The sequence below is a fragment of the Protopterus annectens genome, chromosome 10.part0 (assembly GCF_019279795.1).
Source record: "Protopterus annectens isolate FY-2018-M chromosome 10.part0, PAN1.0, whole genome shotgun sequence".
NCBI classification, from domain to species: Eukaryota; Metazoa; Chordata; order Ceratodontiformes; family Protopteridae; genus Protopterus; species Protopterus annectens.
The window spans coordinates 1190611813-1190625403 of NC_056744.1; the positions used below are offsets into that span (position 1 = coordinate 1190611813).

The window sequence follows — 13591 nt, forward strand, 5'->3', positions numbered from 1 at the left end:
GACAAAGACAGGGCAGAAATAGAAGGAAAATCAGGTACATTTTTTTAGATATGCATAACATACCTGATTTTTGGCTCTATATCACTACATCAAAACGTCACTTCAGTGAACAACATTTCATTGGAAATTCCATTCATCAAATTCCCCTCATGTGGGGGGGGGTTGTGCCCCTCACATCCCCTGCTAATTATATTTACCAACTCTGAGAGTGCACTACAGTGTGGAAAAGGCAAATTTCCCGAGCCTCACTGTACCACAATCTCAGTATGAACAGTTTAACGAATGGCATGCTTGATGTTAGGGCAGTGAACATGATGTTTGCTGAACTGACTTTTCAGTTAACTGATAGGGAACCTGATTTTGTATTTCTGCCCTGTCTATCCCATACCTCAAAACTGTCCAGGTTTCAAACTTTGAATGTCTCAACCTCTTAGCTCAAGACACCTGGGGACCTGTAGCAGATATTAATAGAAGAAAGTCCAGGTGAACATTTTTTTTTTTTTTATTGGTGTATGCTCACTTTTACAATGGGCTCGCTGGATGGGCTAACCAACTAGCATGCACATTTTTGAATGTTAATGACCAGTCATTGTATAATAGTTTATATTCCCCACCTGACTTCTTGGGCATCAAACCCAGTGGAGAAATGTTTTAAACCTTAAACAGAGGAGACTCAAATGAACCAAATAACCTGCTCACAAACTATCCAGAAATCTTTGCACCAGTTCTTTCTTTCCCAGAAATTACTTCAAATTTTTGCAGGGCTGAGAGGAACTTCCCAGCTTAGGTTTTATCATAAACCCACTCTGTAACCTATTTTTCAACTACTTTGCTGCTTCCCCACTAAGAGTACCACCTCAACAACTGCTCTAAATGTACAGCATTAATGGGAGAAGCAATGGCCACTGGGCTGCTAATACCTCGAAAGGTGTCCCTCCTTTGGGTTCCATTTGACTACCCATTCCTCCAAACATGCTTCAGCACCTGTGCCACCTCATGAGACTCCATGTGCTTTTGGTCCACTCCCCACCACCATCCTTCTTCCAACATTTCAACCCTGAATGTTGGCCCAAACAGTAAGAACACAAATGGAGGGGCGTACAAGTAGGTCATGAGCACTTACCAGTATTGAAAGCCCAACATATTCTCACCTTGTTACCTGCTCCCTCTGATTGCTACTTGACCTGACTACCTGGTTAGTCTAGCATGGTCCCCATCCATGTATCAGGATGTCTGTGCTCCCAGGCAAAGGACTTGTCTACAACCTTCGATTACAAAAGCACTGATCATACCACAGCCAAACATTACTACCCCTGAGCCTATACTCTTATCTGATTATTAAGGAATAAGAAAACAGAGGTAATTCCTGCTGTGGTTCCCTCTCTGGAATCACAGCCATGAAATATAAGAAGCCCAAAACTCAATTGTCCCAAGTTCTTGGCATATACCTTCTTGTTCCTCTCTTTTCCAATGCAACCAAGGCTGCTGTAAGTTCCTTAATACCTGGCAATTCAGCATCTGCCACTTTTAGATCACCATCAGCATCTATGAGATTGAAAATCGCAACAAAAACCTCACCTCCAAATCTTTTCCTTGATCAGCTGCAAGATGTGTTCTATATGAAGAGCTGGTTTACCATTTGCTCCTTGCTCTCCTGCAAGGCTAAATCCTAATGCTGTGGCTTCCACTACTTGTCTCCCAGTCTGCATCCACCGCATTGCCTGGCAACAACAGAATATCTCAGTCACCCTTGGTACTGCCCGCCCCTAACAACTCAATGCCCTCCCTTACTGGCTCAGGCCCTTCAGCTCTGGGCTTCCCAGTACCCTCCACCTCCAGTAGACTCTACAATCTCTTGCTATTTCCCATGTTGAAGTCCTGCACTAACATAAGTAAGTCTGCATCTGACATCAAATTGCCCAAGTTGATCTACTGACGTCATTACCTGCTGGTGGCTGAGTCTTAGAAAGTATTACAGTCCTTGATTGCTTACTTCTACCTCCTCCAGCTCCTCAGCAATCATCCACATGGCACCCTGTCTGGCCCTGCTGGATCACTAGGCTGTCAATGTAGAGGCCTCCATGACTTGATGCTCGCTCCGACCACATCGTTTCCAACTACCAACAGCTACCACCTCCTGGATGAACTCTTACGACACTTGGTCCTGCTCCCAGACCTTCTAGAATACCTTATCTTCTTAAGCCACCAACTCTTGCATTTCCTCGCCAACTTCTCTACTTGCACCATCCTGAATAAGAAAGGAATAACACAACAATTGACTACTCCTAATATATTGGCTTACCAAAAAAAAAAATAAATGACAACAACTCCTGTCCACATTATGCATAAAAAATGCCCTCAACTCCAGATAGTTGTACTAGAATATTGTCTTCTAAAAGCTGGGTGTTCATCCTATCAAAACAAGTACTTCAAACAAGCACATAAACCATGTACCCCCCAGTTGCAACACAGCAACCACCTTTTTTAATGTATATATATATATATATATATATATATATATATATATATTTCCTCCAACTTCCTTCTTTCTTTGCAGCTCTATACTCTACTGCTGCCAAGCACCTTAATTTAACCTGTCTTATATTTATATCTTATTACTCAGTTGTGTGGCATAAGAAATTACTCACAAAGATCACAGAAATAGGGAAATTGTAATAATAATTTATATTTATATGTTATCACTCTGCAGACTATTGCAAGCCTAGCCAAAGGTCAGAATCAAACTCTCCTCCTTATACCTGTGAAATTAATCATTATGCCAACCCTGAAAAGCAAAGGCACAAAGTAGGGGCAATTTAAGTCTAACAACTTTTGCATAATTATCCATTTTTAGTAGCACAAAAGTGACACCAATTACAAGTCCTAAACCAATCAGTTAAACAAAGGGGCACAGGCACACATGCATTAAATGAGAGAATCTATGGCAAGCTGCTCATAGCATGCATATAAAACTGAATATATCACTAAAACACTGGTGGAAAGTAAAGTGGTAATTCATATGCTTTAAAACGAATAAAGAATTTTAGCAAACACATGATTTCACTGTAGCACCTATAACAAGATTTATGAGGCAGTATGAATCTTTGCTAGGGTTAAGGTCAGAGTGACTCACAGAATCAACATCCATAATAAGAAAGATTATATAGTCAATGTAGGCAAACAAATGCTCATACTTGAGCATCTGGACAGATAACAGGTATGCATACTTCCAAGGCTTTTCACACAGTGGCCCATTCAACAAACTGAACAGATACTGGGTGCACAAAAGCAGACCAATGCTAACCCATTTCTCTGAGCAGCTAAATCATACAAAAGAGAGTTACTATTTCCAAATTGCCCCCCCTCCCCCACATGAAGATGCCATGATGACAACATATTAACCTGACATCCTGAAACCAGGCTGACCTCACACCACACTGCTAACAGCAGGACAAGAAAAATAGAACCCTCCTGACTACCGACTTTTACAGCACCAACTCAAAATTACTTAAATGTGGATTTAAAATCTCTGTCCCCAACCCACAACAGTTCCCAGCATTACAACACTCAACTATCCTAACACACCTCTTGATTTTAACACACACCAGACAAGGAAAAGCCCCAACAACACATGCCACAAGATTGGCAGACACCACCATGATAAACCTGAAACGTCACACAACAAGACCCCTATGACTACACATGGACCCACACACACATGCACACACACACTCTGCAACAGCCACACACACAACAACGTCCAAAGCTAATTTCCAAACACCACTAACTTAAATTAATAAATCACACAATGCAATAAGGATGTACCTAGACCAGTGAATAAGGCTACACACCAACACTTACCTAACCAATATCTAAACCAAGATAGGGAATCTAATTCCAAATCTGAAGTCCAGTCCTTGAGAGAAAAAAAAAAAACTTGAACCCTGCAACTTACCTCTGACCTCAAAGAACAACCCAAGCTTATCTTCCTTAAATACAAAATACCTGGGCCTTCCAAAATTCCCAGTTGACTGCTTATACTCCCACAGCTGAACTCTCAACTCTAACTCCCTCTTCCTATGCCTGGATTTAAATATAATCCACCCTTTTTACCACCCACCCTATGACTATACTCATCCCTTTTACTCCCTGCACCTCCATCCTAGAAACTAAATTCTCAAAGCCATAGCCAGTGACAAATCAGTCTGCAAGAGAAACATGATTCACCTCAGTGAGGAAACACTGAATAATAAGGTGACTTATTTGTCCATACTACATATTTCCTATATTAAATTCCTAGATATATCAGCTTGCCTTATTTTCAACTTGTGCCAATATATTCAACTAGTTATAACATTTTTATTCATTTATGTGGAAAGATCTCTGCTGTAGTGGTGGAAACATTCTGTCTTTCATGATGCATCAAATCCATGGTAGCTGGTCTTTGACTCAAATGCAGATCACTGCCAGTCACCTACTGGTACTGATAGACCACCAAGGCTGGCTGTGAGCACAATTTTAAAGCAAAATAATGATCACATTCTTTTAAGGGTTTTTGATGGTTACTTTGACATCAGAGCAACTGACCTTGTTTATATTGTTGTGGGGATGTCAACTCTATTAATCAAAAGTCTGAAAGCTGGTTCTCAGTGTAATGCTGAAACATGTTATAAAAGCCTGTATTTTAAGTGGCTTAAAGAACACACAAACACGAATAACATATGCACATTAAAATTGTTAAGGCTTTAAACTGCAGGCTTACAATCCTTTATTTAGCACCCCTTGTATTCAAATCAGAATCTATTTATGGCAGCTTTAGCTTCCACACTGTCGTTATGGTCTGAGGTAGTCATGTTAATTTCTTTGACAGTAGATAACAAGGGGCTGACAGCAAATATCACTTGCTTGTTTTCTTACAAGACTTATAATTTTACTTCTGCTCTAGTAACTTGGTTAAACATGACTTGTGGCAAGACTTATTGCATCTAACACAGGCCAGCGGGGTCATGAAATATAAAAGGACCTTACTTTAAATGATTTGCCTGCCCACAGAGATTTCTGGTTTTCCATTCTCCCAAGTTCTAGGAATAGTGGCCGCTCTTTACAACCATGCTAGTACACTTGAGAATAAACAAAATGAAAGTCTTAAAATGAAGCCTGACCAGGGTTACCATGTGAAACAGTCACTTACCACTGAATGGATTTGCTTTGTCCCTTGAGGTAGTGAATGTTTTGGTTTCCTTTCACAGGCTTGTTCTATTTCTACTTCCCATGGGTTAGTAACCATTAATTTCTGTCAACTTACAAACATTGCAAAGGATAAGTTCATTTTCATTAAAGACATATGCACCCTTTTTGTACTAAATTATATATTTTTCTTAAGATATTTTCCCGAGTCTGCATGAATGAAATATCACTTCTCTCATAACTGAGCAATGTAATAATAGCGGTCAGGAACACACTCCACTTTGTTCTGATTGTTTATCAATACTTCCAGTCAACATTTAATTTTATGTAATGGCAAATACTGTATTCCTCTGCCAAGGCACTGCATGTTTATATATTTTTTTTATCTGAAATTGTTACACATTGATTTACTGATAATCTTTGTGCAAAAGTTGTTGAAAAATCCTGGTATTTACTAACACAACTATGTAATAAAAACATAGCTAGCCCAGAGTTCCTGTACTTTTAATGGGAAGGCTGTCTGGTACAAGATTCAGCATTGGAGTACAGGACCCCCCTTAGGTTGTTTTTGTGTGTCCTGCAAATTATGAGATTTTTTTATTATAGTTTTTGCAGTGCTTTCATTATTAGTCCGTAATCTGGAAATTTTCATTCTGAATACTTGTTAAATGAACTCATATTTCATTAATCTGCATTTTTCTACCACAGCAAATTTCTTCATATGATTTCCTCCTAGTGTAAATCATCAGGAAACTCTTGGGCTTTATGATGTATCTGTTCCTTCACTGACTGGCAGGAGCCACATTGTCAGCTGGGGCAATAAGTAGCCTGAAGCCATCATTCCTCGGCAGTTTTACATTTTTTTTCTGCTATATTTTCCCTGACCAGTGCTCTACATGCAATAACATAAATACAGATCTAGCTAAGTAGATTAACTGTTGTTGTGCATCTTAATATCTATGGCAAAGCAGACGTTCTTACAGAAATGCAAGCTGCCATGCGGTAGTAAACTGACCGCCAACAGTTTGTTTTTATTTGCAAAGGCTTACAAAGAAGATGCTATTTTAGCAGTGGTCTTAAGCCACGATCAAGCATTGTGCATCATTCTTCCTATCCTTACATTACTTCCCATGTAAACAAATTAGCCAACAACATATAGGAGAATCAAAGCATTGCTTGATTCCCATTAAACAGGCGATAGTCATTCTAAAATATTCCTTCTTTACTTGTATAACTGACTCTGTCCCATGCATATTTATCAATATGATGTGTTTAATCTTGCAAAGAAATGACTGTGTCTACATAAGTGGCAAGCACTGTCATTAACTTGGCCTGAAATTTTAAGTAAATCACACAGTAGTACTGCTTATTAAACCTGCAGTGGAATAAATGGAATTAAACTGGCAAATTTGTTGAATGGATAAATGAAGTGCCTGTGTTTCCATGCATCTGGGAGATAGCAAATTTAAACAGACCTGCTAGTCTTGACAAATGTAATACAATACTTCTTAAAGTATCCGTGTATCCTGAGCTCATTTAAAAGGCTAGGACTGACAAAGTACATTTTTAGACTGACACTTTCTGAGACTTTAGTTATTTTTTTGTTTGCTTGATAGGTTGGTGAGAAAAATAACTAAACACCATCTTCAACCATGACCCAGGCCATACTCAAAAATAAGACAATGCATAAAAAGAGTAAGTTTCAAGAAAATAATGCATAAATATAGTGGACTAATTATGCAGAGCATAGCATGGATATAGCAAATCATATCAAGAAGCAGGCAACGCTTTAAATAGAACAAAAGAAATGTAGCTAAAAAGGTTAGCATGGATACAATATTATCATATTAAAAATGACAAAAAACCTTTAAACATAGCAAACAAAGGAAATGAGCTGACATGGTTCAAAGACTCAGACAACAATTCACAGATATACGTACACTTTATGAAAAAAGGAACAGCATTACAGTATGCACAGGCAGGCCCAGGTCATCCACCTAAATAAAAAGTGTGTCACCCTCACATCCATAACGCTGATTGCAGAGCAGTAACTAATTAGCAGATTAATGAAATGGATGGGTTTGGTATTTTTTAATTTCTTCTGTGATATAGTTCCAAGCAAAAATGTGTGGATTCAGTTTTTGTTTTTAATCTCTGCTGTAACACAGATCACAGAGAAATTAATAAGCCAAAAATAAACACCCAGAGATCAAAGAGTTGAGAAGTGTGATTCAGACTGGAATGTAATGTGATATTAAAGATAAAGAGCAGTTATGCTGTGACATGCATTTCCCGAACAGAGCATAGACGATCCAACTTGCCTTCGATGCTCTGAGAACTTCACCTCACTATGGAAAAACAGCAGCTGTGTGACCTCACGTGAACTCTTATGTCATACAGCACCATCCCATTTTACTAGGCTCTGTAGAAGAGACAGTGCCTTACAGGAAAGTTTTTGGGGAATGGGAATTACATATCCAGCTTTTTTCTCTCATTTCTTTATGGTGAATCAAGATGAAAAACAAGCATAGATTTCTCTGATCTGTGTTAACCTAGTGGCTGTTACATAGAGATCTACAACATTGCCTACTTTTCCTTACCTTTTCTGTTCACATTCAAGCCAAGACATTACAGAAAATGGACTAGTTATGGTCCTTTGACATTACCTCAATGTATTCCAATTCCCATAGCTATAACTATTACCTATGGTCATACCCATGCAGCAAAAATAATATGTAATAAATATAAAATTATTTATTTAACATTTGTTTAATGGGAAAGTCCATCTGGGACAGAGCCCATTTTCAGCGGAGGTCTGGGGAGAAACATTCCAGATGCATGTATTTGGAATGTGGGAGGAAACTTGAGCACCCAGAGTAAACCCATGTATACGCAGGGAAGACATGCAGACTCCACAGAAGACACCCATACAAGAATCATACCCGAAGACCTCTTGCTGTGAAGAGACAACATTAACCACTGCACCACTGACATAAGTCAATAAAGACACATTGAAAAACTTAAGTAAGTTAATAGTTTGAGTATGTAGTATAGGCTAAAAGCAATTTAATCATGAAAGGTGATCACAAGTAGATGTCCAAAAAGAAAAAAAAAAACGTGTTCCTTGTCATTCAAACATCATTTACATTGTTCATATGGTCTTCTTGTTGTCAGTTGGTATTAACAGTTTTAAATTCCTAAGGTTTTCTGGAGACCACTAACATCTGTGAACATTATCTAAGCCTCCAGAGAGCAGGTCACTCCTTGCTTTGGCAAGCTGGCTTGAACTGCCCTGGGTCACTTTTTGGGTATCAGTGAAGAGGTAAAAGCCTGTCCTTTCTCTTGCTTGAATATGTGGCTCTGTTATGCTTGTCATCCCTTTTTACTTCTGTTCTAACCCAGAATTCTCACCTCATATCCAAATCCTGCTCTTCTGCAGATGACTAGTCTCTTGTGTTGGATTTATCCCAGTCATTATTTAAACATTATCATCTGAGTTGATGTTTCTAAGCCTCCTGTAGTTCATTACTATTCCATTTGGAGCACAGAGCAACTACCACCTTTGTTAGGAGTTTCTGCTCTGGTTTCCAGTTACTGCTTGTCAGTTTTTTTATAAACCTTTCAGCTTCTTTTAGGCTCATTAAGGCTACCTTCTGCACTCTCTGCCTTACAATTAGGGTCAAAGGTTAGTTGATCCAAACCAAGCTCCATGAGTTTTCAATCTACTGTCAAACAACATTTGTGGTCATTCCACTAGTGTATAATCTTTGGAAAAGTCTTCCACAAATTTAATGTGCATTCTGCTCATCTGGACTCCTTTATATGTCCTGCTATTTGAATATCTGCTTCTGCTTTGCATGTAATGAATGAATGCAAGTAAACATATGCCTTGGTTTCTGAGTGCCCCCATTAGTCTGACTAGTCTTATTTGCAAAGCCATGTAAAGCATTATCATGGAAATAATCAACAAGGACATAGGAGACCTCCAGACATCAAAGGAAGATCATACTTACTGAACCCAGTGGACTTCTTTGAGAAGGTCATTAAGGCAATGGATGAGGGAAAATAGTGCATACTGTCTACCTAGATCTGGCTAAACCATTTGATATAATACCCCACTCGGACATTGTCAACAAACTTATGGAACTAGGTATAAATCCCTTTATAAGGTGCTGGATAACTAATTGGCTTATTGATAAGATCCAGGTGGTTAGAATCATTGTAGCCACCTCCACAAAGAGGCCAGTCATCAGTGGAGTCCCCCAGGGCTCTTTTCTAGGCCCACTCTTCTTTGGCATCCACTTCTCAGATGTCAAAGCCAATGTCAAAGGCCTAAGGCATATCTAGTCTGTTGATGATTGCAAACTGGAAGCAGTCATTGAATCTCCCCAGGATGAGAATACCCTTCAAAAAGATCTGATAAAGACAAGCAATTGGTGTCAAAGCCATGGCCTAAAAATCAGTAATAAGAAATTCATTATAGTCCCTTTTTGGAAGCCTCCCACCCTGGATAACTATGTTGTCAATAAAACATGCTTAAAAGTTGATTCACCAGTCAGGGATCTGAAAACTATTGTAGATTGTAACCTAGCCTTCGACCAACATGTGTGCAAGGTAGTAAGAAAATACTTCTATGTTACTTTCCTTATAAGTAAGGCCATAGCATCTAGGTCCAGAGAGGTCCTCATACCCCTGTACTCAGCTCTCATCAGACTCCTCATACAGTATAATGCCCTTTCGAGATGTAACTGACCAGACACATGCACCAACTGCAATGTCCACAAAGGTTCCTTACAAAAATAATGCAGGAAGCAAACACAATATCCTATGTTGATTGCTACAAAGCCCTGTCTCATTAGTTGGCATCATACAGACTTCTGAGAGGTGATCTTTACCTAACATACAAGGCATCCATGGATCCTGTTTTGATAAACCTTTTGCACATCTGAAAAATAAACAGAATCAGCACTACTAGACTGAAAGACCTAAATTTTGTTTGTGACATAAATAGGACATGTTGTGGAGACAGATATGTTTCTTGTAGAATTCCCATTCTCTAGAATATGCTCTCCATCCATGTGAAGCAGAGTTCCTCCCTCTCCCAATTTAAGTACAATTTGGAGCAATGGATGGGTAATCAGAAACTCATCCCTGGTCTGGCTCCTATGTCTCTGGTGGGCAATGGCAGTCAGTCAATCACCCCATATATAAATCAAATCTGTGAGTCACATTTGGGTTGCACGGATAGGCTTATAAGGGCCCTAGTGGTCATTAACCTAGTAAATACCTATGAAACTATGAACCTATGAATGGTTTCATAGATTCCAATCACATCTATATAGCATTCCCAGGTGCAATATTTTACATTTTTTTAGCAATCCAGCAGTGAATATAATGATTTTTTAAGTATTTCCATTGCTCATGGGACATTTTTTAATATGAATTTACTTGTTTGGCTATAGGCCTAAGTTACTCAAACAATAAAACCAACTTTTCTTCATGCATAATTTGTTAAAAGTTAATTATAAGACTGAATCAGTCATTTCTGCCCTCTTTTATTAACCTAGGGAAGGTCATTAACTCCTAAAAAGTTCCTAAAAAGGAGAGCCCATTCACAATGACTGCTAATCAGTAGATAGGTGAGATGTTTGTTTAAGATTCTTGAGTTACATAATGTGTATGGCAGTCATGATGCTATGTAGAATGGACTTCGGTATTTTCTGTTGAACAGTAAGGAAATGCTATAGAATACCAAGGGGACTCTTAACAAGCAGGGGAACAAAGAAGTCTATCATTGAGTGGACTTTAATCTATAATGTCTGTAGTGTCTCATATTTAGCAGTTTTAAATGAGAGCACTGTCTAAGAAAAAAGGTAAGAGTGTATATGTTGATGCCATTATGCTGAACCAGGTATGCAACACCTTCCATTAGGTAGAGTCACACAGTGACCTTGGCCAACTGTACAGTAAAGTGATGACATCAGTGAGGAAACTGTTTATGGGAATAGTTAAGTCCTGCATGCATTGCTGCAAGACTATCCAGTCTTTGGCAAGAAGAGTCCTGCAAGACTTAACTACATAATCTTATATGCTTAAGAACATTCATAGCACAAGAAACTAAGACGATTGAACACAAGTAGTATGTAGATTTTACTTAACTGTGGCACCACTGAACATGATTATTGTCTTTTATTGTGGCCATATGGCCATGCAAATACCTGGCATAGATGATCTGTGGGTCTGTGTGGCAGAAGAGTCCAACCCTCATCTCATGACTGATGGAGTACTGGCTATCTATTTAAAGAAACTATATCAAATATTATGTCATTTCGTAATAAAATTATTTCAAGAATAGGATATGTTCTTTGTTCATGGAAATCTGCTATAGTTGTCCCAGAATTGAAGAGCGGTAGTCCAGCTGATCCATCAAGTTAACATTCGACTAGTTTAACCTCTATTTTTAGTATGCTTCTTAAGAAAAAAATCTGCTGAGTCTCCTTCCAGACAAATTAACAGCAAAACTGGAAAAAAGGCAGCATGCGAAAGTCTGGTAATTTCTCACTAATCTACTGCAATTCTATTATGAAGCCTTTGGTATGTGCTTAAGTGTAGATGTGGTTTATTTAAACTTATCAAAGGCATTTGATGGCATTCCACGTGCAGCTATTACTGAGCAGTTGTTATGATGTCATGCCAGCCTCAATATATGTGATTACCTAAGTCTTTGATTATTAAATTAGACTTTTCAAGTGAGAACTGGGGAATCTGTAGTGTAATTAAAAGGCACGGAATGGCAATCCCAGATGCCTCAGTATTGCAACTGTTTTAACATATTTATGATTTCTTAGCTTAGATGTAGCAGGGTCATCTGCAGTAAGTTCACTGATAACTTTAAAGTTGGTATTCCAGTCCTTAACATTCATGACCACCATATATTACAAATGTGGTTAGATCAACTGGTAACATAGGCAAACTTGCATACTATCCAATTTCAATAAGAGACAGCATTTGTTTCAAAATAAGAGTAAAAGAACCATTTTTTGATTTGAATAGATACAATTTATAAGGACTTGAGAATAACTGTTAGTTTGGATTTATCTTTTGACAGACATGTTAGGGGATTTGCAAAAAGTCATTTTTGATCATTAAACAGATATTGTTTCTTACTGCATTGATATATCCTAAGGTGTTTATATCATTGTATATTGCCTTGGTCACTCTGCTCATTGTTGCCAGTCTTTGTATGCATACCAAAGGAAATATCAAAAGAGTGGAAGTGACCCAGAGGACCTTTACTAGAAAGATTACCTTGATTAAGCCATTATTGTATAGGAAATGATTAGAGGACTTCTATTATCTGCATTATACACTTGTAAAGGATGATTTAATACAATGCTTCTGAGCTTACAACATCAAAGATTAGCATCAATACTTGACTTAAAATTCATTGATGATGGAGTTAACACTTGGATCACTAAGTTAATTCTTTATGTAGAAAATGCAATGCCTGCATAAAAAAAGTAGAGTTTCTATGTCAAGGTAGTCAGACAAAGGTACTGTTTGCCAAAAAAAAAAACTGTGAGCATCTGATTCTATGAAATTGAATGAATATTCTGAATCTTATAAATGTATGCCCAACAAGCTGTTTGTTATTTATACAAACTCCAGATAGTCCCCATGGACCCATGTTTTTTATTTCAAACCTTGATTCTACAAATAGAAAAATCACTGCACATGGATCATTAAATTGCTTTAATAATGTATCATCTGAGAGGAGCTGCCGTGATGACAGCAGAGAAGAAACATTTCTTGCTTGTATAGCATGAAGCAGACTGAGAAGGCAACAGAAATTGCCACAGACAGAATGCTAAGGAACACTCTGACTGAAGGCATAGTGCTACTATTACCACTATACTGCATGCTAGTCAGGTCACCGCTTAGGTACTGTGTGCACATTTCTGAAGGACATAACAAAAGGAGCAAATAAGGCTGCTAGGGAGAATTCAGTAAGTCACCAGAAATGTTCATAGCATTGATGGGAAAAGAAGTGCTCACAAACAAAAAGTTGGAGGCTTTCTTACAAAATATCAAAAAAAGACTCGGCAGACATTATACAAATGCACAAGTTCATGTAAGGAAGTTGTAAATGGATAATTTTTAACAGGAAAAACAAAGGTGAAGGAAGGATAAAGGAAGCAAATTGCAGGGACTGAGTACTTTTTGCATATGTGGAATGAACTTCTGAAATGCATATCATAAAGGAAATCTACAGTTGCATTGAAAATGGCATTGAAGTTGGTAGATAAAAGGCAGGAATGGAGGAAAGTAGAATGTTAAATGCACAAAGTTTTACTGTCACCGAACATCCAACAAATGTCCCAAATAATAATAATAATAATAATAA

At 38.1% G+C, this 13591-nt stretch overlaps 1 protein-coding gene across 1 annotated transcript in view; it reads right to left on the minus strand.

Moving 5' to 3' along the window:
• The window catches only part of LOC122814254 (phosphatidylinositol 3-kinase regulatory subunit alpha-like), a 2697787-nt gene that overhangs the window by 2121856 nt on the left and 562340 nt on the right, over positions 1-13591 (minus strand). The window lies entirely within an intron of this gene.